The sequence below is a fragment of the Dendrobates tinctorius genome, unplaced genomic scaffold, assembly GCF_039654945.1.
Source record: "Dendrobates tinctorius isolate UK_male_01 unplaced genomic scaffold, ASM3965494v1 ptg000011l, whole genome shotgun sequence".
NCBI classification, from domain to species: Eukaryota; Metazoa; Chordata; class Amphibia; order Anura; family Dendrobatidae; genus Dendrobates; species Dendrobates tinctorius.
This window is the reverse complement of record NW_027361679.1, coordinates 66,357,624-66,382,127: the sequence shown is the minus strand read 5'-3', so window position 1 is coordinate 66,382,127 and position 24,504 is coordinate 66,357,624.

The window sequence follows — 24,504 nt, the reverse complement described above, 5'->3', positions numbered from 1 at the left end:
AGTTAAGGGGGTTTAGGGTCAGGGTTAGGGTTATGGTCAGGGTTAGGGTTAGGGTTAGGGTCAGGGTTAGGGTTAGTTAGGGTTTAGGGTTTGGGTTAGGGTTAAGTATGGTTTGGTTAAGGGTTAGGGTCAGGGTTAGGGTTAGGGTCAGGGTTAGGGTTAGGGTCAGGGTTAGGGTTAGGGTTAGGGTCAGGGTTAGGGTCAGGGTTAGGGTTAGGGTCAGGGTTAGGGTTAGGGTTAGTAAAGTCATGGTTTGGGTTAGTGTGAGGGGCCACCTAATGTTTGGAAAAAACGCAAATGCGGTAAAAACGCACTAAAAACGCATACAAACGCATAAAAACGCTGCGTTTTTTTCATGCATGCTCATAAAAATGCTTGAAAAAAACGCAGCAGTTGTATGCTTTTGTATGCATTTTTTCAATGCGTTTTTTTGCGGGAAAAACGCGCTGGAAAAAAAAGCAAGTGTGAAATTAGCCTAAGTGGTCAGTGATAGGGGCACATACGGCAGCAGCATTGGGGTACCAGCAGGATGAGGAGTTTGTGCATGTTGGAAATAGATGATAACAGTGCTGAAAATATGAGACGATAAATGTGTTTTTATTGTACTCTCTGCAGCCGAGTCCTAGGTGGAAGAAGTTGTGTCGGTCTGGGCCAGATGGAAAAGACCAGAAAAGTGAAAATCTCCATCAGAAAGAACATCAGCAGTAAGTCACCATCTATATCTGTCACTTATATCTTCTGTAGGACTGGTATCTACCACTGACCATATGGCGGTAATATCAATGCTGGTCTTTGAATAAAGATTATTTTCAGTAACAGCTGCTGAGGTTCTCCTCCATTATTAGGGTTCATCACCCAGTTGTAATCAAGGTTACCTGGTTAGGGTCCCACTCAGAAGCTTTACCCCTCCTGAACCAAAACCCTAGCTACGCCTCTGCTTCTCGATCATGATGTACATGTGCTGCAAATGTCGTGAAGGGGTTTACTTATGGTAGGCCACTTTGCTTTTGAAATGTAACTTGCCTCAATGATATGAATATAAATGAAATAAGTGATGGGCATTTAGAGGTCTATCTTGATGGAGACATGTAATATTGGGTTATTGACCATCTAAACACTAGTACTTTATATAATCTGTTGCTATCCAATAATTCTCCCATGAAATAATGGTTAACTCAAAAAGGTAAAAACCCCATACATGGTTTGCAGTTCCCAAAATGGGCTATTTAAATAATCCATGAGGCATTGAATACACAATGCGCAAATGTGGCGCCCCTGAGGCTCAGTCGCCACAGAGGTACTGTACCTTCTCCTAAGGTGTAGTGTCCCACCACCTAGGTAAGTTGGGGGCTCCTTTCCACACTCCAACACTCGCATCCCACACAACAGGGTAGTTCTGCACAACCACATTGCGGCTCAGTGCTTAGAGAGCAGAACACCTCTGGTGGTTCCCTGCATGGAACACTGGACGTGCTGGGAGGTGGGTAGAGTTGAGATATATAAAAGGTTGGGAAGGTTTAGAATTAGAGGTCAGTCAGTCGGGTGCAGTCTGACAGAAGCCACTCGGGAGGAGTGGGGATCCCTGGAAGAAGGGATGGAGGAAGGAGTGCTGCAGCTGGCTCAGTGATCTGAGCCAGCTGGCACGGGAAAGGAACAAGAGAGAGAAAGATGTAGAACTGCAACCTAAGCTTCCATAGGAAAGAGAGACCAGTACGGAATGAAGGAGTAGGAGAACAGAGAGGAGTTGTGGGTTGAAAGAGGAACCCTGCCTATAGGTTCTCAGCACAAGGCCGGGGCCCGGTCCCCGAGGTTGTATGGACACTTATGGTTCTGCAGCAGACACCGGTGGAGTAGTTGGCTGTAAATGCACTACTCCCATCTAAGACTTGGGGCACAACAGCAACTGAATAGAGAGCCAGGATTCCGGAGAAGGGAGTCCCCGAGAGAGGCTACAGCTGTCTGCCATATGAGTAGAGTTGTTAGGAAAATCTGACAGGAGGAACTCCAGAGTACCACGGTACTGGAGCTCTTCACACCTTAAGGCGCAATAGAGGAGTCATTCAGGAAAGGTACATGTTGGCGGAGTGTTGGAGAGGAGAATCCTGACTTGCCCGGGAGGTTGATTGAGTCTCAGCCCCGGAGGACACGGCATGGAAGCGGGCACCAGTGTGTACCACGAACTGTGAGTAAAGCTTTGGAACTGCAAGCCATGGTGTCTTCCATTCATTTTTGCGCTAACACCGTCAGCACCGCTACATCTGGGTACCAACATTCCTCATGCCGCCTGCGCCTATTCTCATCTATTGTAATTACACTGCCCTGGGGTTACAGCTTCACCTGTGGGGAGCTACACCATCTTTGCTGCTGCACACCATCAGCCCCAGAGGATCTGCACGCAGCGCTGGCTTAACATCTTGCTTGCCAAACACCACAGGTGGCGTCACGAACTATTCCATTCCTTTAACTACAAGCCACCATTGATTTGGGCGCCCAGGGCCACGGACCGGGTCACCGCCACTGTGACACATCCCGCTGACACCGGCCCTGTACCGAGTACCCCGCAGCCCTGGGAGGGCGACCCTACTAGGCGTCACGAACAGGATGATGAGACACGATACCATCGGGTTCTGTGCGCCTGAAATTTGTGAGACTTTGAACTTTTGAAAATGTGCAGAAGACCTAATTTGATAGACTGTAAAATGGACATTAGAAATGGCTGCTGGTGCGGAGAAGAAGGGCGTGAAGAGATGGGAGGTCCTAGGAAAAGACCTCAAAGAGTATTGGGCCTTCCCTGCCTGAATTACTATGTGACAGTGACATGGCCCACCCCCCGAGGGGTTCGTATACTGGTTTGGTATGGAGGCGCTGGAAGAAGACGCCGCCCCTGGAAGAAGGGGCAGAAGAAGCCAGTGACAGGAAAGGGGTCAAGGCAGGAAGAAGAACGCCAGAACGCCATGATGAAAGAAGACGAGAAGTCAGAAGAACAGGGGGAGGAGAGGTCACTCACCCCTAGGCTGCCCACGCGGAGGCTGTGACCGCTGATACAGTACATCCGCAGTAGCGGCCGCCACCACCGCACACCCGATATTGACATTGGGTGAGTCCCGTTCGGAGAAGATACATGAGGGCTCTGGAGCAGAATGGAGGGCCGGGACCACGCCCCCGCCCGGACCGGGTGCGGCTGTACCGACCTCCATCGACAACCCCCGACTGCAATGCCGTTAGCTGAGGTCCTGATGGACACTGAAGAATCGGATTCCGAGGAATCAGCGGCAGCAGTGGCTGAGTCCCCAACAGCTGCAGAAGCGCCATCGGAGGTAGCGGATATGCCGTCCCCGCAGGCAGTAGACGTTTCTATGGCCCTTTCAATTACCCCGACCAGTCTCTATCTCTCCCTGTGGGAAGCAGAGTACATGCGTTAGCAAGAAATCAGAATCAGGATGAGGACAGTTCCAGTTCGGCTTCCAGAACCCCAGGAGGGGACCACAATTAAGAAAAATTTACAGTAACTCTCATTACCCAGGAGGGTTTGCTTGCACCGTTGTGCCTGTTTATATTTTTGTTGTTATCATGTTTTTCTGGTAGCACTTTTGTTGCCTGATTTTTGCAGTGGCAGCGTTCTTCAATTTTGAACTACAGTGATCATGAACTTGGAGTGTATCAGAAACTCTCTTGTAAATAGTTTGCACCTCTTTAGGTGCTTTCTCTTGGTTTTACATAAAGACACTTTGTGAAGATGATGTTTTGCATGGACACTTTTCGAAGATGATGTCTACCTCAAAGGACACTGCAAGAGATCCCGGCTGGGAGCGGTGTCCAGCACTTACAAGAATAATTGTTGAAATGTTTTATTGTTGATAATGTGTTTTATAAGAGTATTAGTAACTGAGAAATGGCTTTTACAGAGAATTGAGAATGTTTTGATACAGAATTAAGAATAAAGAATTGAAAGTAGACAGGTGACGGACCAAGTACTTGCGGTCAGCGTCTTGCGTCTAGAAGAGACAGTGAAAGTAGAAAAATGATCAAGAAATGTGTACTAGGGAAGGAAAAGCTGAATAATACTGAAGTGATAGTGAGTCACAGATAATGGCACTTAGAATGAAAAATTGCACTTTTTGACTTGAAGTTTAGATAGTTAAAATAAGAATTGTTTGTAACGTTCAAGAATAAGTACCTCCTATACTAGGAAGTTTAGTATAAGAAAAGTTTGTTCAGCATTATAAAATTTTTGTATGTTCCTGTACTGTCAACTTTGTTGTCTTGCAGCCCATGGACGTGCTCTGTTTAATGGGGAGGTATGTGGTGCCCCTGAGGCTCAGTCGCCACAGAGGTACTGCACCTTCTCCTAAGGTGCAGTGCCCCACCACCTAGGTAAGTTGGGGGCTCCTTTCCACACTCCAACACTCGCATCCCACACAACAGGGTAGTTCTGCACAATCACATTGCGGCTCAGTGCTTGGAGAGCAGAGCACCTCTGGTGGTTCCCTGCATGGAACACTGGATGTGCTGGGAGGTGGGTGAAGTTGAGATATATAAAAGGTTGGGAAGGTTTAGAATTAGAGGTCAGTCAGTCGGGTGTAGTCTGACAGAAGCCACTCGGGAGGAGTGGGGATCCCTGGAAGAAGGGATGGAGGAAGGAGTGCTGCAGCTGCTTCAGTGATCTGAGCAAGCTGGCACGGGAAAGGAACAAGAGAGAGAAAGACGTAGAACTGCAACCTAAGCTTCCATAGGAAAGAGAGACCAGTATGGAATGAAGGAGTAGGAGAACAGAGAGGAGTTGTGGGTTGGAAGAGGAACCCTGCCTATAGGTTCTCAGCGCAAGGCCGGAGCCCGGTCCCCGAGGTTGTATGGACACTTATGGTTCTGCAGCAGACACCGGTGGAGTAGTTGGCTGTAAATGCACTACTCCCATCTAAGACTTGGGGCACAACAGCAACTGAATAGAGAGCCAGGATTCCGGAGAAGGGAGTCCCCGAGAGAGGCTACAGCTGTCTGCCATGTGAGTAGAGTTGTTAGGAACATCTGACAGGAGGAACTCCAGAGAACCACAGTGCTGGAGCTCTACACACCTTAAGGCGCAATAGAGGAGTCATTCAGGAAAGGTACATGTTGGCGGAGTGTTGGAGAGGAGAATCCTGACTTGCCCGGGAGGTTGATTGAGTCTCTGCCCCGGAGGACATGGCATGAAAGCGGGCACCAGTGTGTACCACAAACTGTGAGTAAAGCTTTGGAACTGCAAGCCATGGTGTCTTCCATTCATTTGTGCGCTAACACCGTCAGCACCGCTACATCTGGGTCCAACATTCCTCACGCCGTCTGCGCCTGTTCTCATCTATTGCAATTACACTGCCCTGGGGTTACAGCTTCACCTGTGGGGAGCTACACCATCTTTGCTGCAACACACCATCAGCCCCAGTGGATCTGCATGCAGCGTTGGCTTAACTTCTTGCTTGCCAAACACCACAGGTGGCGTCACGAACTATTCCATTCCATTAACTACAAACCACCATTGATTTGGGCGCCCAGGGCCACGGACCGGGTCACCGCCGCTGTGACACATCCTGCTGACACCGGCCCGGTACTGAGTACCCCGTAGCCCTGGGAGGGCGACCCACAAACAATTTATATAACATGGAGAATAGACACATAACCCTAATTGCAGATGACCACAAATAACCATATAGACCCTTGTTGTTGGGATAATGGTTTTCACAAAAAGGTATGGACCCAAGGTAGGCTATCTAGATAATCCATGAAATATGGTGCCTCCAAGGAAACAAAGAAGCCTCCACTTGTGCATAACTGTATGCAAATAGAAAATATATATACACAAGAAAATGCTATAACCTCAGGAGAAGGCTAAAGTGTCTCCAAAATAAGAAACATATCATTGCACAGAATGCCTAGAGATAACAAACCCATAAGGGTAAATCATATAGAGGTCTGGAAATGAGGCCAAATGCCCGCAAGATCTAAAAACAGTAGGGGGGGTAACATCCCACACGTATCGCCACCTCTAGCGTGGCTTCCTCAGGGGAGATGGAGGTGAGCCCTAGTCACATGCTGCGTCCTTTTTATATGCCATAAAATTACTTACAAAGGGTAGGCCAGTTCGGCGTTCTTAGGGCTGGCGTCTGGAAATGACAAATGTGCAGGCGCCGGAGTTAAATCAAAACAGAAACCTAAGTGTCAGGAGACGGCGCAGGCGCAGTTTGAGTGAATGCTGTGCAGGCATAACTGCGCATGTGTAAAGAGAAGGGAGACCACAGATGATTCAGCAAACAAAGGACTGGCATCCAGAAAGAACAAGTGCGCAGGCGCCGAAAGTAGATGAAGGCCAGGGACCAAGAATCAAATACAACACAGGCGCAATGGTGAATGAATGTCAAACAGGCACAACTGTATATGAAAGATACAGACACTCTATAATAACATATAGCCAAATACTGCAGCATCAAATAGGTGGCACTAGCGCAAAAAAGATCAGAAACCTGGCGGACCTAACCGTGCTGACATATAACCTGCAATAAATAACAAACAATAACAGCAGGATAGTTAATGCGCATGTGCCATAGAAACACTGATGCCATTGCACTATGAGTCCATCGCTAACAAAAAATACCATGTGAAGGAAAGCAAAAAAGACATATAAGCACACACGTGTCCAAAATAAAATAATACATGCGCATAGCAAGGATATACACGCATCCTATTGAATAAACGGATATTATTTATGAATGATGCACCTATAGCAGAAATATATATATTTGTGAATGAATGACGCTTTTGAACAAAGCGTAACCTAAAATGCTAAATTAGAGAATGTAACACCTTGTAACCATTAGGACTGACCAAAGAGCAAGACAAAAAATGGGTGCGCAGATGTAATAATAAAAATAAAAATAATAAACAGGGGTTATTTAGGCCCTATAACATGAAAGTTAACTGTGTGGCATGAAGATGGAAAAACAGGGTAAGTGGACGAGGGAAAAGAGGCACCCCAAGAAGAGAGCCTCAAAGGGATACCCCACACACGTCCACTGCCAGTATAAAGATATTTATCAAATAACAATAAAGGATATAAAGACAATTCTAACCCCACATAATTCTTTAGGATCAAAAAAAAACCCCATGATCATGCATTTCCAAGCCCATGCTATATGGGCACCTTGCAAAAAACAACATGTCTATATGCTCCCTATGCTGCAGTTGTTACACCTATTCCTGTGTCTACTTTTTCTCTTTTTACTCTTTTTCTCTTGTTCTTGCACACTTCCTTCCAAATGATAATGGAAAAAATGGCCACAAGAAGTGATACTCTAAGCCATACAGACTATCAATACAGTAAATTGAGTTTATAGGTCTGAAATAAAGCTGAAGACTCCCATAATAAATATGGAAACCGTAAATTAGAGTCCCCACCATGGACCACTCATGGACTCAAAAAGAGAGCATGGGGCCAAGCTTAACAATGAAAAAATGCATGATGAAATAATTATGCATGATGAAATAATTGGTGGCAATATATACCACATAAATGCAAATATTCAAAGAGATATTAACAAGGCCCAGTCCCCTAGCCCAACATGTTAAGGAGAAAAATGGAATAAAATAATATAATACATTGCAAGAAAACACAGCTCATGAAGTGTATTTCTTATAAAAGCCAGTAAATAGCAATTCTTCATTGAGGCCTTCTGGTGCCAAACTATGTAGATCAAAAATCCATCTAGACTCCTTTCTAAGAAGAGCATCAGTGCACCAAATTGGTTTTAATCCCATCTTTGTCACTTGTGTGTTTTTCTTTTGTATGCTAACAATAAAGAATTTTTTGACAATATCATGCTATATTTTGTTGACTTTGGGGTTGATCGCGTCCACTCTACACACTTCTTTGTTATACATGTTGCATTTTTTTGAAGCGGCAAAAATCCGTCAAATATGCGCAGTCATGTGCATGCGGATGAGTGCGTCAAAAAAACGCATTACAGTCTAGGACGCGCATTGGTACGCAAGGACATGCGAAAGCATATGCGTTCGGTACGCATGCGTACTTTTAATGAGTTGGTCCAGGAAGTGAGTTAACCTCCTGCTCTATATCTCTATATATAAAAATGAATATATGTGTGTATCACCAACCAATCACGAAGCATCTTTCATTTCACCAGAGCTATTCAACGAAGCTGAGCAGTGATTGGTTGCTATGATCAACAGTTTTCCTTGCAACCAATCACTAAGCATCTTTCATTTAACCAGAGCTGGCTAAAAGTAGCTGAGCTGTGATGGTTGCTATGAGTAAGTTTTCCCACTTGACAACACCTCAGCAAACACTGATATGGTGGGAGAAATCTAGCAACCTCAGGAACATAAGCTCCCAGCCATTGTCTGCCCCCCAGAAAGGAGCACAGAGCACATGACAGAAATGAATCCCCCCTCCCGTGGATCAATGGTATGCAAGTTAGGGCAAATCCACTCTGTGCTTTGGTACTGACCCCAGGCCCTTCTTAAAGGGATCTCCAGTATGGAAGGCAGGGCAAATCCTTCCAGTGCTTTGGTTCTGACCCCATGCCTCTCTTAAAGGGATCCTCGGTATGGAAGTCAGGGCAATTGCCTTCAAATGCTCTGGTACTGACCCCAGGCTCTCTTAAAGGGATCTCCTGTACAGAAGTTAGGGAAAATCCCTCAGCACTCTGATTCTGACCCCAGGGTTCTATTAAAGGGATCATTGGTATTCAAGTCAGGGCAAATCCATCCAGCGCTCTGGTTCTGACCCCAGGCTTTCTTAAAGGGATCCCCCAGTATGGAGGCTAGGGCAAATCCACTCAGCGCTCTGGTTCTGACCCAAGACCCCTCTTAAAGGGATCCCTGGTATGGAAGTGAGGGCAAATCCAATCTGCACTTTGGTACTGACCACAGTCCTCTCTTAAAAGGATCCCAGGTATGGAAGTCAGGGCAATTGCCTTCAAATGCTCTGGTACTGACCCCAGGCTCTCTTAAAGGGATCTCCTGTACAGAAGTTAGGGCAAATCCCTCAGCGCTCTGATTCTGACCCCAGGGTTCTATTAAAGGGATCATTGGTATGCAAGTCAGGGCAAATCTACTCAGTGCTCTGGTTCTGATCCCAGGCTTTCTTAAAGGGATCTCTGGTATGGAAGCTAGAGTAAATCCCTCAGCACTCTGATTCTCACCCCAGGGTTCTATTAAAGGGATCATTGGTATGGAAGTCAGGGGAAATCCACTCATTGCTCTGGTTCTGATGCCAGGCCTCTCTTAAAGGGATTCCCAGTGTGGAAGTTAGGACCGTTCCTCTCAGCGCTCTGGTTCTAACTAGAGTTGAGCGGCTTTTGGTTTTTTAGGGTCGAGTTTCGTTTCGTGAAACCCGACTTTTCCAAAAGTCGGGTCGAGCAAGATCGGCCGATTATAGGGAAAAGTCGGGGTCGTCCCGAAACACGAAACCCAATGTAAGTCAATGGGGAATAAAAGTCAGCAGTGAGAGGAGGACAGGAAACACACCTACTAACTAACTTCATAATACAAGTTAGGCACTGAAAAATGGGGGTTATTTGGCTAAAGTTGTGGGGGGGTAGGGCTGGCTCCAGGTTTTCATGTGCCCTGGGCGAAAGAGCACCCCTTTAACACATACTACAACTCATCATGCTCCGATACGGCAGAGAAATAGCGGTATAGTACAATGAAAAATACTTCACTTTTTACATCTCATGACGAGGCCCATCTATTTCTCCATACAGAATCATTGGTCCCATATAATGTTTGAAACAGTATATGATGAGCTCCACATAATGCTACAGTATATGTTGGTCCCCATGGATGAAGCTCCACTGTCTTATGGGCCCAAATAATGCTCCAAACATAATGGGCCCCATTTCTAATGCTCTAGTGTATAATGGGCCCTTTAAATGCTGCTCCAGTGTCTGATGTCCACCTTTGGAATGTTCCAGTGTATGGTGGGCCCCATCTATCATTCTCCAGAGTACAGTGCTCCCCAACAATTGCTGTCCCAACATTGAAAACAATCAAATAAGTCTCCTCGCTAGGGAATCCCTGTACTAGTCTGGACTCCTCGTCGTCCCCATCTTCCATCTCACTGCACAGTATTTCAACCTTGCAAGTGCTGTGATCCTGAGCAAGCAGGGGGGGCCCACTCGTTGGCGACGGCACTGGTACAGGGCCCCTGATAGTACGGTGGTGTGTCTGATGGCGGGTGGGCCGAACCTGCACTTTCATCTGCAGCTTCCTGTTTGTCACCGTGTAAGATGGAACTGTATATGGGAAGGGTAACCTGAGTTTCATCAGGGTCAGATTCAGGCCGTGTAGCGTGCGAGGGGAATGTAGTGGTCTGGGTCAATGTACCAGCAGATTCATCGAGCAGTGGCTGGGCATCAGTGCACTTGTGTCGCCCCCAGGAGTACGGTTGCCACAGTGGCATTACCTTCCTCCTAGGGAGTGTGATGTCATGCTTGGGAGCAACGAAGGATCTCTCTAGCAGGTTAACTGATTGGGCGGCGTTATTCCCACGAGTCATGACCCTCCAAACAGCGTTCATGAAGGCAAAGTGTTTGTTTTACGTGGGCAGTATGGTTGCAAAGCTGAACCTTAAAGGAATGTCCAGAAGGGCACCACCAGGAGTGGAGCCTACGGTTAAATTCGACTCCACCTGGGAAACCTCAACCATGCCAGCTACAGAACAGATGCACACATTGCAAGCTTAATTCCGTTAACGAACGACACTCCGTCATGCCCCGTGGTCCGAGTCCGGCTTACTAGAGGGACACGTGAGGCTCTGGCACATAAGATTGGCCAATAACTGGTGTGTCATGCCCTTACATGTCCGTGGCTGCATGTGCGCTACACTGAAAAGGCCAGCGTTTGTCGCTTACAGGTGCAGATAACCCGCTGAACAACGTTAGTGATGGGGATCACTGATTACAATTATTACCCGCGAACGATGATTTCCCAGTAAGTGCAGGTCAACCGCAGTTCCGGAATTAGGCCTAACTGTCATTCCTGAAAAAATGAAAAACTTACGTGTGCAAACCACAGGTGCTGTAGCTTGCTTAACAGCTCGCCAGCCGTTCTCACGCCCAGTATGGATTACACGTGATTGCACAAAGGTGAGAAAGGGTACCGTATCCCCAGATAACATGTATGGATAGCATACACATTCAAAATATATGTCTATACATCAGGAGGCAGGCTCAGACGGTGTTAGGCCCAGTATGGCTTGCACGTGATTGCACAAAGGTGAGAAAGGGTACCGTATCCCAGGATAACATGTATGGATAGCGTACACATTCAAAATATATGTCTATACATCAGGAGGCAGGCTCAGACGGTGTTAGGCCCAGTATGGCTTGCACTTGATTGCACAAAGGTGAGAAAGGGTACCGTATCCCCGGATAACATGTATGGATAGCGTACACATTCAAAATATATGTCTATACATCAGGAGGCAGGCTCAGACGGTGTTAGGTCCAGTATGGCTTGCACGTGATTGCACAAAGGTGAGAAAGGGTACCGTATCCCCGGATAACATGTATGGATAGCGTACACATTCAAAATATATGTCTATACATCAGGAGGCAGGCTCAGATGGTGTTAGGCCCAGTATGGTTTGCACGTGATTGCACAAAGGTGAGAAAGGGTACCGTATCCCAGGAAAACATGTATTGATAGCGTACACATTCAAAATATATGTCTATACATCAGGAGGCAGGCTCAGACGGTGTTAGGCCCAGTTTGGCTTGCACGTGATTGCACAAAGGTGAGAAAGGGTACCGTATCCCCGGATAACATGTATGGATAGCGTACACATTCAAAATATATGTCTATACATCAGGAGGCAGGCTCAGACGGTGTTAGGCCTAGTATGGATTGCACGTGATTGCACAAAGGTGAGAAAGGGTACCGTATCCCCGGATAACATGTATGGATAGCGTACACATTCAAAATATATGTCTATACATCAGGAGGCAGGCTGAGACGGTGTCAGGCACAGTATGGATTTGACGGCCCAGACTACACAGCGGAGGAGCAGGGAGAGGTAAAGATTGCAAATGCTGGGGCCCTGCCCAAGCAAGGGGGGCCCACTCGTGGGCGTCAGTACTGGCACTGGGCCCCTCATAGTACGGCGGTGTGTCTGACGGCGGGTGTGCACCACCACCGTCAGAGACACTTGATTGCACTATGAGGGACCCTGTGCCAGTGCCCGCGCCCAAGAGTCGGCCTACCCACCTGTCCAGGGCAACGGCACTCGCACGGTGTCGTGCGCTAGGTGGTGACCCTGGCCATGGGGGGGGAGGCAGCACAGTTAGGGAGTTTTAGAAAGTGGCATATGTTGATGTTGGACATTCAGCTGATGCAAAAGGCGAAATAGGTCAAGTCCCAGGAAAGGGTGGACCAAAGCAAGCCATTTTTCTGTCACCCTATGTGTCATCAGGGGAAGATGGGACAAAATCCTTGGAAACCCATGCATGGTTCATTTTAATGAAGGTTAGATCATCCACATTTTGGGTTGACAGACGGGTCCTTTTTTCTGTCAGGATTGATCCAGCTGCACTGAAGACTCTTTCCGATAGCACACTTGCAGCTGGGCAAGCGAGCTCCTGTAAGGCATATTGTGCCAATTCAGGCCAGGTGTCCAGTTTAGCGGCCCAATAGTCAAAGGGGAATGACCTGTGTGGGAGAACATCGATATGGGAGGAAAAGTAGTTTGTAACCATAGTTGACAACTGCTGTCTCCTGTCACTTTCCATCGATGCAGTATTACCAGTTGTGTGAGCGGTACTTGAAAAATCAGTCCACAACATTGACATGAAACCCCTGTCTCCAACGCCACTTCTGCTGTGTGCACCATGAACACCTCTGCCAAGCTGCCCCCGGCCCGTACGGCTCGTGTGAGAACCATCACCGCTGCTGTGTGCTGGGAATGCCTCAAGCAACCGATTTACCAGAGTTGCTTGTTTATTAGCCAATATTAGGTCAAGGTTCTCCTGTGGCATGATGTTTTGTAATTTGCCTTTATAGCGTGGATCCAGGATGCTGGCCAACCAGTAGTCGTCATCGTTCATCATTTTGGCAATGCGGGGGTCCCTTTTTAGGATCTGCAAGGCATAATCTGACATGTGGGCCAATGTTCCCGGTGTCAATGATGCACTGCGAGTGCTGGGTGGAGGAGCACTTTCTGGCAAATCCACATCCCTCCAGTCACGCACAAACCCTGTACCAGACCTTGCCACGCCAACATTTTCACTTGCCCCACGAGATGCATCCTCCTCCCCTAAGTAATCATCCCCATCATCATCCTCCTCCTCCTCTTCTTCCTCCACCTCGTCCAGGAGAGGTCCCTGAGCAGACAATGGCTGAATGTCATCAAGGATTCCCTCCTCCTCTTCCTCCTCATCAACATTGGCTGCAGACGCCTGCTCCTTAAGGTGCGTCAAAGTTTGCATGAGCAGACGCATAAGTGGGATGCTCATGCTTAGGATGGCGTCGTCTGCGCTTACCAGCCGTGTGCATTCCTCAAAACACTGAAGGACTTTACAGAGGTCTTTCAGCTTCGACCACTGCACACCTGTCAACTCCATGTCTGCTCTCAAAGTGCCTGGCCGTGTATCCTCCCACAAATGCATTATGGCCTGCCTCTGCTCGCACAGCCGCTCCACCATGTGCAGGGTGGAGTTCCACCTTGTTGCAATGTCGATAATGAGGTGGTGGTTGGGAAGGTGGAGCAATCGCTGCAGCTTCTGCATACGAACGGAGTGTACAGGTGACCGGCGGATGTGCGCGCACAGTCTTCGCACCTTCTGGAGCAGGGCTGTTAACTCTGGATAATTTTTGAGGAAGCACTGCACCACCAGGTTCAAGGTGTGAGCCAAGCAAGGTATGTGGCTGAGTTTTGAAAGGGCTATGGCTGCCACAAAATTACGGCCGTTATCACTAACTACCTTGCCTGCCTCAAGATGTACACTGCCCAGTCATGACTCAGTTTGTCGCTTCAAGTACTCGGCCAGCACCTCGGCGGTGTGTCTGTCGCCCAAACACATCATCTGCAACACAGCCTGCTGACGCTTTCCACTAGCTGCTCGATAGGGGGACACCTCATGTGCAACAGTGGCAGCTGCAGATGGAGTGCTCGCACGACTGCGCTCTGTGGATGAGCTTTCGCTTCTGGAGGAGGAGGAGGAGGTGGGTCGAACGCCTACAGCCAACTGTTTCCTATACCGTGGGCTAGGCAGCACTGTCCCACCACCGCTGTCCCCTGTGGACCCTGCATCCACCACATTAACCCAGTGCGCAGTGATGGACACGTAACGGCCCTGGCCATGCCGACTGGACCATGCATCAGTTGTGAGGTGCACCTTTCCACTCACTGACTGCTTGAGTGCATGAACAATGCGGTCTTTTACATGATGGTGGAGGGCTGGGATGGCTTTGCGAGAGAAGAAGTGGCGACTGGGTAGGTCATAGCGTGGTACTGCATAGGCCATGAGTTAGCGGAAAGCTGCGCTTTCCACCAACCGATAGGGCATCATCTCAAACGAGATTAGTTTGGCAATGTGGGCGTTCAAACCCAGTGTACGCGGATGAGAGACTGAGTACTTTCTTGACCTACTCATAGTGTCTGGGAGGGTGAGCTGGACTTGAGTGCTGCATATGGTGGAAGTAGCGGTGGACAGGGCGGACTGAGAGAGGGTTGATGATGGTGATGGAGTTAGTGTTCTTTCTGATGGCCTAGATTCAGTATTTCGTTGATATAACAGTGGCATTCCCTGACTGCTGTGGCCTTGCAACGACACCTCAACATTTGCTGCTGTGCTAACCGGTGGGCTTACAGTGGGGGAAACAATGTAGCGTTGTTGACTACCTTCTTTGTGATCAGTTGCACATGTGGCACTTGAGGTTTGGTGTTGTGTCCACGCTTGCAAGTGCATGCTGGTTAAATGTCTAAGCATGCAACTGGTATTTAAATTTTTCAGATTTTTCCCTCGGCTAAAGGTCTTTGCGCACTTCTTACAGATAACCTTGGCCTGATCATGAGGATTTTGTTCAAAAAAGTGCCACACTGCACTCTTCCTACTTTGGCAGACATTTTGCGGCCTAGCACGCTGTGATCTTTTGACCGTCTGGACAAGCTGTCCAGCAACTCTTTTGATTTTTGGAACCTGTCTTTGGAGTGCTCCGGGCCTGCCAGATAACAGCTGTAGCGATGTCAATGTCTGCTGTGGATGCTCCTCCTCATCTGAGCTATTGGAAGCAGCACCCTCTTCCCCCAATGGATGCCAATCTGGGTCAACAACTGGGTCATCCATCACCTCCTCTTCAATGTCATGTGCACCTTCCTCTGTGTCACCGTGTATGGTGGTATAGTGTGCGGGAAGGGGCACCTGAGTCTCATCAGGGTCAGAATCTGGCTCTGTACACTGCGAGGACAATGTAGTGCTCTGAGTGAATGTACCAGCAGAATCATCTATCAGCGGCTGTGCATCAGTGCACTCCATGTCAGATTCATCTTGGCCTGGGTAATTCACCATTTCACTTGATAATCCAGGCATGGTATGTGAAAACAGCTCCATGGAGTAATCAGTAGTATGGCCTGCGTCATCCTTCAATCTTGGTTGGGGTGAAGGACACAAGGAAAGGTGTGGTTCATGAACATGAGCCTCCAATGACGACTCAGTGCTTTTATTTTTTACAACTTCAGAAGAGGAGGCGATAGAGCTGGAGGCTGAGTCAGCAATGTAAGACAAAACTTTTTCCTGAAGCTCTGGCTTTAAAAGCGGTTTGCCAACTCCTAGAAAACTAAGCCTTTGAGGCCTTGTGGAGCCAGACGATGATGCAGGCTCAACACCTCCTGCATTCGGTCCTATTTTGCTTTTGCCACTACCATCAGATCCACCACCAACACCATTATTACCAGCTGCCAACCCCCGCCCAATTCCACGGCCTCTTCCACCAGCCTTCCTCATTTTTGGTAGAAATGTAGACAAAATCCAACAAACTATATAGTAATGTAAAACAAGGTACAAGGTGTCTATAGGACAGGGGAGATTTTGAATTTCTGCAGACACTTGTGGACACTGGACACTTTTGGATTGTGTGAGGCCCACTGAATATCACAGTGCTATGTCACTGGCTCGATGTCGCAGGTGTGAAAAATGTCACTAGAGGATAAGGGAGATTTTGAATTTCTGCACACACTAGTGGACACTGGACACTTTTGGATTGTGTGAGGCCCACTGAATATCAGAGCGCTATGTCACAGGCTCGATGGCACAGGTGTGAAAAAAGTGACTACAGGATAAGGGAGATTTTGAATTTCTGCAGACACTAGTGGACACTGGACACTTTTGGATTGTGTGAGGCCCACTGAATATCAGAGCGCTATGTCACAGGCTCGATGGCACAGGTGTGAAAAAAGTGACTACAGGATAAGGGAGATTTTGAATTTCTGCAGACACTAGTGGACACTGGACACTTTTGGATTGTGTGAGGCCCACTGAATATCAGAGCGCTATGTCACAGGCTCGATGGCACAGGTGTGAAAAAAGTGACTACAGGATAAGGGAGATTTTGAATTTCTGCACACACTAGTGGACACTGGACACTTTTGGATTGTGTGAGGCCCACTGAATATCAGAGCGCTATGTCACAGGCTCGATGGCACAGGTGTGAAAAAAGTGACTACAGGATAAGGGAGATTTTGAATTTCTGCAGACACTAGTGGACACTGGATGCTTTTGGATTGTGTGAGGCCCACTGAATATCAGAGCGCTATGTCACATTCTCGATGGCACAGGTGTGAAAAAAGTGACTACAGGATAAGGGACATTTTGAATTTCTGCACACACTAGTGGACACTGGACACTTTTGGATTGTGTGAGGCCCACTGAATATCAGAGCGCTATGTCATAGGCTCGATGGCACAGGTGTGAAAAAAGTGACTACAGGATAAGGGAGATTTTGAATTTCTGCAGACACTAGTGGACACTGGACACTTTTGGATTGTGTGAGGCCCACTGACGCTGTATGGTGTGAAAAAATGCACGCTCAGTACCTCAGCAGGACAAAAAAAAAATTTGAATTGCTTTTAAAAAAGCAGTTTGCAGTGCAGTGGGTAAACAGCAATGCAGCTGTCAGGAAGCCTTAGAAGGCAGCCTAACAACCAACACCGCTGATCCACCACAATATAGCCTCCCCTTGCACTGCACACAGTGACTGGTGTGTTGTACAGGCAAAATCGCTAGCAGAGAAGCAGTTTTTTTTTCTTCTTCCCTGCCTAACGCTCTCCCTACAGAATCAGCAACCTCTCCCTATGCTAAGATCGGCAGAAGTAAGATGGTGGTCGGCATGCACGCCCTTTTATAACCCCTGTGACGCCCACCAAAGCAAGCCAATCACTTGCATGCCCTTCTGAAAGATGGTGGTGAACCCTGCCTATGTCATCACGTTGCCCACAGTGTCCGTGGATCCTGATTGGCTGAAAAAGAGCGCAAAACAAACTTTTGAAACGCGACTTTGGCGCGTAACTTTTGAAATTTTTCGACCCGTTTCGCTCAACTCTAGTTCTAACCCCATGCTGACGTGATGATGTGGGATATTATGAAGAGTAGTCTGGTGGCTCTGGATGACAGGATGATGTGGGATATTAGGGGTAGTAGTCCGGTGGCTCTGACGGGATGATGTGGGATATTAGGGGTAGTAGTCCGGCGGCTGTGACGGGATGATGTGGGATATTAGTGGTAGTTGTCCGGTGGCTCTGGCTGACGGGATGATGTGGGATATTAGTGGTAGTATTCCGGTGGCTTTAACGGGATGATGTGAGATATTAGTAGTCCTGTGGCTCTGGCTGATGGGACGATGTGGGATATTAGGGGTAGTAGTCCGGTAGAACTGGCTGATGGGATGATGTGGGATATTATAGTGAATGTGGCTATGCAGAGTGGACAGGGCTATACACTCAGCTTTATATATGTAGATATAATCATTATAATTTGTTATAACTAACCGTAATTAGTTACTATGCCCGGGCAGCGCCAGGCTCTTCAGCTAGTTGCTCTATAAAATGAAGTGTGGACACTGTAAGGCCATAACACTCTGGACGACAGCACAAGACTGGCTATGTAAGTATAGAACCTTTGAAAATGTCTGTCTCTCTTACTGCCATTTGTACTTTGTACTAATTTTTTTTTCTGTTACTTTTAGACTTGTCGACTCTCCTGGTGCAGTAGTTGTCTCCTGGTGCTGCGGTTGTCTCCTGGTGCTGCTGCTGTTGTCTCCTGGTGCTGCGGTTGCCTGCTGGTGCTGCTTTCTGTCCTGGTGAGGACAATACTGTCTATGTAAGTATAGAAGCTTTGAAAATGTCTGTCTCTCTCAATGCTTTTTCTGTTCCTTGTAGACTGGTCGGCTCTCTGGTGCAGTGGGTGTCTCCTGGTTGTCTCCTGGTGCTGCCAACTGTTCCTGGCCTGTGCTTACTGCTGTGCTGTTGTACCATTGCCTGTAATGTGAGTATTGGTGTCCATGAATTTTTTTTTTGTCTACATTGTGTTTGGATCTTAACAAGTATAATTTTTCTTCTCTGTTCTTTTCTGTAGTGTTTTACTTGACTGCTGCCTGCTCTTCAAGCATGTCCTCAAGTGAAGAACTGACTTCTTCCCAGGGTGGACCTGACAAAGATTATGTAATCATATTTGCTACACTGATTGGTATGTATTGACTGGCAATACTACACGTGTTAAATCATGTAACTTCTTTACAGGTACCTTCCAGTGATGAAGAGAAGGAGCAGTCAAGTGGAAATGAAGCTTCTGAGGATCAACGGGCCCATGTGTCTCAGGAGGAAATACGGGGTGTAACTAATCTATTCATCAGAGTTGTAATAGAATTTTTTTTCCAGTTTTACTTCATATTCTTTTCTTCTATTTGATCTATAGGTTTCACAACTGAAAGAAGCCACACTGGATATTGACAATGAGCAACTAATCCACCTTGTGCAAGAGCGAGTACCATTGTGGGACACCCGTGACCATCAGCACTCCGACAATGTGGTGATTCAAGGTCTCTGAGAAGAAGTGGCAACATCGCTGCTGGCTGATTGGGACCATGCCACACCACATGCCAGAAATTATTTTGTTAAGTATTGCAATGTGGTCGGACGCGGCAGTGAACCTGTTAATGTATGTGCATTGTTTTCCAATTAATTTTTTCATTTTTTTCCCCCCTTCACAGTGAAGAGAATCAAAAAATCCGTTGGCGTTTGAGGAAGGACCGCTTCAACATGGACATGAGAGAGGAGATTCGAGTTTGAAGTGGTGCTGCTCAAAGGTTCCGGAAATACAAATACCACCGGATCCTTGCTTTTCTGAGGCCTGCGCTTGCTCAGCGAACGTAAGTATAATTTTTTTTTTTTAAATAATGTTTTATTTTATTTTCCACACAGAACCTGGAGCAGCACAACACAACCTGGATTATTTCACTAATGTTTTTCTTTTCTTTTCCACCCAGAACCTGGTGCAGCACAACACAACCTGGATCATCCTCTGTTGAAGCGGCCTCAAAGCTATAATCCACAGGCCGGCGGATATTACCAGCAGCCATCTCTTTTCCAACTCCCACAGCACCGAACTATCCTCCACCACCGCCGCCTCCAGTTCACAGATCGACCAAGCCGCCGAGTTCATCACCCCTGCAACCTGCAGCATCCAGCATGCTCCAGAGTCCAGCACCCATGCAGCCAGCAGTATCCACAATGCTGCCCAGTACAGCAACCCTGCCCAGTCCAGAACCCCTGCAGCCATCACTATTCACGATGCTGCCCAGTCCAGCACCCCTGCCCAGTCCAGCACCCCTGCAGCCAGCAGTATCCACGATGCTGCCCAGTCCAGCACCATGCCAGATGACTGCTACAGAGGCCACCACTCCCACTTAGCCAAGAAAACTGAGGACAAAACTGAGGCCAAAAAAAATCTTTCCACCAGAATGCAAACCTGGAGCCAAAAAAATTCCCAAATTGAACCCACCACCTCCACCCTCACCTACCAAATTTGTCACTACCTTCCCTTGCGTCTTTGTCTGTACCTTCCAGTTTGTCTGTCGATTCCCATGATTCCACTTTATCTATCCCCAATGTCTCCACTGCCAACCTTGATCAAATTCTTCATTTTGTTGCCCCTTCCCCTGTAGACCCTTCCCCTGTAACCCCTTCCTCATCAACTACCACCCAATCCTCACAGTTCCACACCACCAAGGTCCACCCCATCTCACCCTCACTTCAACAATGATGCTAAATCCAATCACCCGAACCTTAGCCCTTCTTTTTTATTAAATTTTGTAAAATAAAATTTGTATTTTGTTCGCACTATATCTTGTTTTATTTGTATCTTTATGCGCCGCCGCCACAAACACACACGTGTATTGTATTTTTGAGGGAACTTGTAAGTTTTACTGGAGGCATTTTATTATTTAACTCAGCAAACATTAGAGGTAAATTTTAACAATTCATGTATATTTTTACATCACAGGTACATTTAAACATAACAGGTATGCAATTTTTACATTACAGGTAAATTTAAACATAACAGGTACATTTTACTTGGCGGCATAAATCATTTTGTCTTGCCATGCCACACGTCCATTATCTGAAACAAAGTAATCAGCAAACTTCTCCCTCATGCAACGTAACAGGTTCCCAGGTTCCTCAGGTTGTAAGTTTGGTCGCTCTTTTACCAGGATGTAGTTGTGCAGAGCAACACACGCTTTCACAACCTAATCAATAGTGTCAATTTTTAGATTAATGGATGTGCCCAAAATTTGCCATTTCGATACCAGCAATCCAAATGCACACTTCACAGATCTTCATGCCCTTGTCAGTCAGTAGTTGTAAAAATATTTTTGTGTGATTTAAGTTCCGACTCGAATATGGTTTAATGAGGTTGGCACACATTTGGAACGCCTCATCCCCAACAACAACAAAAGGCATTGGCAGTCCTTCAGTGATGGGAAGAGGTCATGGCTGTGGAAAATCAAAATCATTCCCATACAGATGTTGGCCCATGTCAGAGTTTTTGATAATCTGCGAGTCATTTCCTTGTCCAAATGAGCCAATATCCACGGCAACAAATCTACACTTGGCATCCGCAACAGCCAGTAGAACAATGGAAAAGTATTTTTTTATAATTGAAGTACTCTGTTACACTTCCAGCAAGTTTCATAATCCTCATGTGTTTGCCGTCCACAGCCCCCACACAGATAGGAACATTACAAATTTCCTGGAAGTTTTCAGTTGTGGGTTGTGGGAGGAATTCTTGCCAAAGAATGTCACCTAAAGCACTACAGGTGTCTCCAATAATCCCAGAAAGTGTGGACACTCCAATCCTAAATTGAAAATAGAGTGATGATAAGCTCTCTCTGGTAGCCAGGAATTTGCAGAACAGAAAATGAGAAAAAAAAGTCAATACATGACTTCTATAGCAATCATATTAATGCCAGGTGTTTCTTTTTCTAAATTGCGTACCTCAAGGTGACTAACAGACATTACTCAGCAGGAATTGCTCTATGGAGCTCTGTGTCCTGCCTGGCAATGGATCCTGTTCTGACAGCCTCGTGTAGTAAAAAAACTTCTCCGGGTTTTGCCGCAGCTCTGTGTACAAAGAGTGGTAGGCTCTCTTGGAGTTCAAGGATGGGGTGTTGCCAATAGCGACAACGTCTTCTCCGTCTTTCTCTTCTTTGTTCTTGACAAGCAAAAGCAAAGGCAGCAGCCAATTTCAGTTGTAAATCCAGATCTTCATAGAAGCTGTCCATGTCAAGATCCATCTTGCAGCTAGATACAGCAGCCAAAGATGAGAATTTCATCAGTGCAGTGTGTCTATATATATATATATTTATATAAAAATCCCATGAGACTGCGTGTCCGATGTCAAGGAAAAGCTACTGCAAAACATTGGAAATTTCTAACGTATAAACAACGCAAACGCATGAAAAAGACACACAAACGCATGCACATGCAGCTTTTTTGGCGTCATGTGTAAGATGATGCAGATAAAAACACTGCGTAAACATGCGTTGGAATGCGTTTTTGCATGCGTTTGGGCATGCAGATGATACGCTGCACACAAAAACGCTAATGTGAACCTAGCCTAAGAACGAAGAAAACCATTGCATTAAGCATTAACTGGTGTGTCCAAGATTCTGACCAGTACTACATATATACACTCACTGGCCACTTTATTAGGTACACCATGCTAGTAAGGGGTTGGACCCCCTTTTGCCTTCAGAACTGCCTCAATTCTTCGTGGCAGAGATTCAACAAGGTGCTGGAAGCATTCCTCAGAGATTTTGGACCATATTGACATGATGGCATCACACAGTTGGCGCAGATTTGTCGGCTGCACATCCCTGATGCGAATCTCCCGTTCCACCACATCCCAAAGATGCTCTATTGGATTGAGATCTGGTGACTGAGGAGGCCATTTGAGTACAGTAAACAAATTGTCATGTTCAAGAAACCAATCTGAGATGATTCGAGCTTTATGACATGGCGCATTATCCTGATGAAAGTAGCCATCAGATGTTGGGTACATTGTGGTCATAAAGGGATGGACATGGTCAGCAACAATACTCAGGTAGGCTGTGGCGTTGCAACGATGCTCAATTGGTACCAAGGGGCCCAAAGAGTGCCCAGAAAAAATTCCCCACACCATGACACCACCACCACCAGCCTGAACCGTTGATACAAGGCAGGATGGATCCATGCTTTCATGTTGTTTACGCCAAATTCTGACCCTACCATCCGAATGTCGCAGCAGAAATCGAGACTCATCAGACCAGGCAACGTTTTTCCAATCTTCTACTGTCCAATTTCGATGAGCTTGTGCAAATTGTAGCCTCAGTTTCCTGTTCTTAGCTGAGAGGAGTGGTACCCAGTGTGGCCTTCTGCTGCTGTAGCCCATCTGCCTCAAAGTTCGACGCACTGTGCGTTCAGAGATGCTCTTCTGCCTACCTTGGTTGTAACGGGTGGCAATTTGAGTCACTGTTGCCTTTCTATCAGCTCGAACCAGTCTGCCCATTCTCCTCTGACCTCTGGCATCAACATGGCATTTCCGGCCACAGAACTGCCGCTCACTGGATTTTTTTTCTTTTTCGGACCATTCTCTGTAAACCCTAGAGATGGTTGTGCGTGAAAATCCCAGTAGATCAGCAGTTTCTGAAATTCTCAGACCAGCCCTTCTGGCACCAACAATCATGCCACGTTCAAAGGCACTCAAATCACCTTTCTTCCCCATACTGATGCTCGGTTTGAACTGCAGGAGATTGTCTTGACCATGTCTACATGCCTAAATGCACTGAGTTGCCGCCATGTGATTGGCTGATTAGAAATTAAGTCTTAACACACAGTTGGACAGGTGTACCTAATAAAGTGGCCAGTGAGTGTATATATTACAGTATGTAGATATAGATATCTCATACATATATTAAACCTTCACAATTTCACAATTCTTAATTTAACATTTTGTTGTTTTACAAAAGCTTCCCCAATGCATTTGCCGACACATGGCAATGTTTTCTAAGACATTAGGAAGATTTGCTCTTTGAATTGACATGTTCTCTTGGCCAAACTCCCTTTCCCAGTAAGCAAATACTTGAATGATTAGATTAGACTGTTGTGTCTTGCGTGTATAGTCAAGCTTATTTGCCAACATATTGTATATGGTACAAATATTTTCTTCTGTTCAGTACAGTATGACTTTCTTCCTACAGGCATTTCATCATTGTTCTGACACTCACAAATCTGTCAAGATCCATTCTCTTACAATTTCTATGACTTTCTTCAAGCTTTTTGTCTCTTTCTTTGGATGCACATACGCTAATTTTCCTTACTTGCCAACACTCCGGAGCATCATTACCTTAGGCCCTTAAACTCGTGAAACTTGATAGAAATAAATAGTGATAAACATAAGTATGTCATAAGTTGGTTTCTTTATCCATGAGACACAGAGCAGGTTTGACAGAATTGTGTTTTTTTTTCTTTGAATAGAACACCTGTACATTGATAAATCAACTAAGATCTACACGTTATAATTTTTTACCCTTTAGGCCATTATTTCTGTCTGTGTAACATCTTCTTTGAGCTGTTTTTTTCTGAAGAGTCAGCATATCTGAGATTTGGTCCCTAGAGGTGAAGCTGTCAAACGAGCTGGATAAATCCATTCTTCAAGTCAGAATGCATTTTACTTCAGTTTGTAAAAGCCACTAAGATCACTGAGGCACTAACTGATTAAAGAGGGAAGATGGGTTGTCTAAAGATATTGGTGACCTATCCTTAGGATAGGCCATCAATATCAGATTGTTGATGTTCGGACACCCAGCTCTGTTTACAGTTTAACAGACCCCACCGATCTGTTGATAATTACCCATTGTAAGGTTAGGTATCAATGACTATTGGAGAGAATCAGGTCGATATGTAAATCAACCTCTGCAAATTATGCA